Genomic DNA, 4,391 nt, shown 5'->3' with positions numbered 1-4,391 from the left:
CACTATGGAAAACAGTGTGGAGATTTCTTTTTTTCTTTTTTTTTTTTTTTTTTGAGACAGAGTCTCACTTTGTCGCCCAGGCAGAGTACAGTGGTGCAATCTCAACTCATTGCAACCTCTGCCTCCCGGGTTCAAGCAACTCTCCTGCCTCAGCCTCCTGAGTAGCTTGGATTACAGGCACCCACCATCAATGCCTGGCTAATTTTTGTATTTTTAGTAGAGACGGGGTTTCACCATGTTGTCCAGGTTAGTCTCGAACTCCTGATCTCAGGTGATCCACCTGCCTTGGCCTCCCAAGGTGCTGGGACTACAGGCATGAGCCACCGTGCCTGACCAGAGATTTCTTAAAAAAACTAAAAGTAGAATTACCATTTGATTCAGTGAGCCTACTACTGGGTATCTACCCAAAGGAAAAGAAATCAATGTATCAAAAGGATATCTGCAAACTTGCATATTTATTGCAGCACTATGCACAATAGCTAAGATATGGAATCCACCTAAGTGTCCATCAATGGAAGAATAAAGAAAATGTGGTATATATACACAATGGAATACTGTTTAGCCGTAAAGAGTGAAATCATGTCATTTGCAGCAACATGGATGGAACTGGAGATTATTATTTTTTTTAATCACAAATAGGACTTTTTATTTGCCACAATTTTTTTTTTTTGTTTTGTTTTGTTTTGTTTTGTTTTGTTTTTGAGATGGAGTCTCGCTCTGTCGCCCAGGCTGGAGTGCAGTGGCCAGATCTCAGCTCACTGCAAGCTCCACCTCCCGGGTTACCGCCATTCTCCTGCCTCAGCCTCCCGAGTAGCTGGGACCACAGGCGCCGCCACCTTGCCCGGCTAATTTTTTTGTGTTTTTAGTAGAGACGGGGTTTCGCCGTGTTAGCCAGGATGGTCTCGATCTCCTGACCTTGTGATCCGCCCGTCTCGGCCTCCCAAAGTGCTGGGATTACAGGCTTGAGCTACCGCGCCCGGCCTATTTGCCACTATTTTAAGTCTGAACTTTAAACAGATTCTTGGACTGGTCGTTCATATCCATCAGTTCGTTCAACTTTAGCACCTGTCTTGTCCCCAGTGACTTTTCCGGAACTACTGCCTTCACCATGAAGCTCCATGAGTTTTCCCAATTCAAACTTGAGCTTCTTCAGCATTTTTACTTTTCTAACAAAGACATCGTGGAGAGGATAAATAGATTGGCAAGCCTTTTCTATGTCTTTTCCAATGCTGTCTAGAATCAATTTATTGACCATTTCTTTCAAGTCATTTGTCGGCACCTCTTGGGTCATGATTTCCATCATCTTCTGGATTTGGCGGACCTGTTGGTGCTGAGCATAAGAGGTCTTCCGTATCTGATTGTTGCGTTTTTTAGTAAAGCCAACACAGAACAGACGAAGCAAGTAACCATGAGTAGTCTTGACATCAATGTGAGCTTCAATCATTGTCTGCCATTTTTTGACCATGGAACACATTTTGTCATGAATAAGATCCATGCCATGGAACTTAGTCAGGCAGTTTTTGCCCTGAACATCTTCAGTAATCAGCTTGAATTTTCTAAATGCAAATTCGTCATTCTGCAAATCAGCAAGACTCACTTCAAACACACAACCCTTGAGGCTGTCGGATGCAATTTTGGTTCCTTGGGTCCTGGTGACTAGCGTCTTTCCAATATTTCTTATATTGAACATAGCAGCTGCTTTCACATTATACCAATCTTTCTTAGAAAATGGATCAATCACTTTCTTCTTGGCTCCCTTTTTGCTGCCTTTTGTAAGGCGCTTGTTCTTGCCAACCACCATGGTGCTGCTCAGAGAGCCACAAGGCCTGGAGGTTATTCTCTTAAGTGAAAAAAGTCGGGCACGGAACAACAAATATTGCATTTTCTCACTTATATGTAGCAGCTAAAAAAATTGAACACGTGGAGCTAGAGAATGGAAAAACAGTTAATAGAGATGGAAGGGACAGTGGTGGAGGGGCGGGTGGATAAAGAGAAGTGTTAAAACATACAAACATACAGTAAGATAAAAGGAATAAATTCAATATTCCACAGCAGAGTAGGATGACTAAACTTAACAAAAAAGTATTGTACTCACATGACGGACACCCTGAATGCCCCTTCTTGATCACTATGTATTATATACATATAACAGATTTTCTCATGTACCCCATAAATATACACAAATAACTTAAAAAAAAAAAAGAAACTGGAACTAACTCACGAAGAAAAGGGAAGTGTGTGGCTCAGGTAACCAACCATAGCAGGAGCAAGTGACTGGAATCAGGGACTCCAACATCCCCTGGGTGCTCCCAATGCTTCTCCTTTCCGTGGAAGGGCTTCATTTCCTCCTGCTGGAGACTGGCCTCTTCCATGAGCATGGGGCATAGCCATTGGAAGCTTCCAGACTTATTCTCACAGCTTTGTCACACTTTCCACCCACTGTAAAAACAAAAAGGCTCACGGTCCCCAGTTTCAATGCAAAAAGACTCTGGTCTGCTTGGGCCGCCTGTCCTCGCTGTAGTGGAGGTGTGGAGCAGGGGCCATGGTATGCTCTGGGTTTATTCAGCCGTGTATACCTGGATGACCTCACCATGGTTAAATGTTGAAAGGGTTTCAGAGGGCTTCCTCTTCTGGAGAGGATGTATATGTAGGAACAATTCAACACTCCTACTGAAGCAACTAGAAAAAACAGAGTAAGTTACAAAAATCACCTTTTTAAGACATTGCAGAGTTGTGCCATCAATGAGGACTAATGAATTGAAACTCTGGAGAGGAAAGAGGCCTTTCCCTTTTTTTTTTTTTTTTTTTGAGACAGAGTTTCACTCTTATTGCCCAGGCTGGAGTGTAATGGCGCAATCTAGGCCCACTGCAACCTCTGCCTCCCGGGTTCAATTGATTCTCCTGTCTTAGCCTCCCGAGTAGTTGGGATTGCAGCCATGTGCCACCACACCCAGATAATTTTGTATTTTTATTAGAGACGGGGTATCACCACGTTGGTCAGGCTGGTCTCAAACTCCTGACCTCAGGTGATCTGTCCATCTCGGCCTCCCAGAGTGCTGGGATTACAGGCGTGAGCCACCGCGTCCGGCCAGAAAGAGCCCTTTCTAAATGTGCTGATTGTCTCTGACCATTTTCTTCCCGGGGAGTATTTGTCAAATCTGTGCACAGGCCAAGGATAGGGCTTGACCCAGGCATAGCGTCTCTACTGGAACAAAGAGAAACTGGTAGAGTTTTTGATGATCAACGTGATCTGTTGTAATGCTAGAATCTAGAACTAAGCCAGAGCTCCTAAGAACAGAGCTGAATCTTCCATAGGCTTTCAGGGATGAGAAGACAGAGACATGCCAATGAAAAGAGTGGGCTCCATCCAAGGACCAGTGATGACCCAGAAGTGGACTGGGACTAACTAAGACTACAACCCCACCTCAACCCAACTGAATTCTTGACTAGATTGAGGTGATCAATCCCTCACCCCATCTGCTAACAGAAGAAAAAGAGATTCATCACTGGAGGAAAATAACATCATCTGTTGCCTCTGTTTTCTTTTATATAATTATAAGGAATATAAAGAGCAGGAAAATGTGACTGATCAGAAAAAAGGCAGGAGCCAGGTGCAGTGGCTCATGCCTGTAACTCAAGCAATTTGGGAGGCTGAAGTGAGCGGATCACCTGAGGTCAAGAGTTTGAGACCAGCCTGGCCAACATGGCAAAACCCCGTCTCTACTAAATATACAAAAATTAGCCAGGCGTGGTCGTGGACACCTGTAATCCCAGCTACTCAGAAGGCTGAGGCAGGAGAATCGCTTGAACCTGGGAGGTGGAGATTGCAGTGAGCCGAGATTACACCATGCACTCCAGCCTGGGTGACAAGAGCAAGACTCTGTCTAAGAAAAAAAAAAAAGAAAGAAAAAGGAAAAAGAAAAAAATAGGCTGGGTGCAGTGGCTCATGCCTGTAATTCCAGCACTTTGGGAGGCTGAGGTCAGTGGATCACTTGAGCTCGGGAGTTTGAGACCAGCCTGGGTAACATGGCAAAATCCCATCTCTACTAAAAATACAAAAATTAGCCAGGTGTGGTGGCACATGCCTGTAGTCATAGCTACTTGGGAGGCTGAGGTGGGAGAATCACTTGAATCCGGGAGGCGGAGGTTGCGATGAGTAGAGATCACACCATTGCACTCCAGCCTGGGCATAGAGTAAGACCCTGTCTCCAAAAAAAAAAAAAAAAAAAAGAGGTTAAAAAATTACCTGGGCTTGGTAACAATACCTGTAGTCCCAGCTACTTGGGAGGTTAAGGAGGGAGAATTGTTTAAACCCAGGAGGTCAAGGTTGCAGTGACCCATGATTGCACCACCACACTCTAGCCTGGTCAACAGAGAAAGACCCTGTCTCA

The 4,391-nt window shown here is 44.5% G+C and overlaps 1 pseudogene; it reads right to left on the bottom strand.

Moving 5' to 3' along the window:
* Positions 1–681: 681 nt before the first annotated feature.
* Positions 682–2,687, bottom strand: LOC102130429 (small ribosomal subunit protein eS1 pseudogene; annotated as a pseudogene).
* Between the last annotated feature and the right edge of the window lie 1,704 nt (positions 2,688–4,391).

The sequence above is a fragment of the Macaca fascicularis genome, chromosome 9 (genome assembly GCF_037993035.2).
Source record: "Macaca fascicularis isolate 582-1 chromosome 9, T2T-MFA8v1.1".
Classification (NCBI taxonomy): domain Eukaryota; kingdom Metazoa; phylum Chordata; class Mammalia; order Primates; family Cercopithecidae; genus Macaca; species Macaca fascicularis.
Note: the sequence above shows the minus strand (reverse complement) of the source record. Positions and strands in the feature narration are given on the sequence as shown.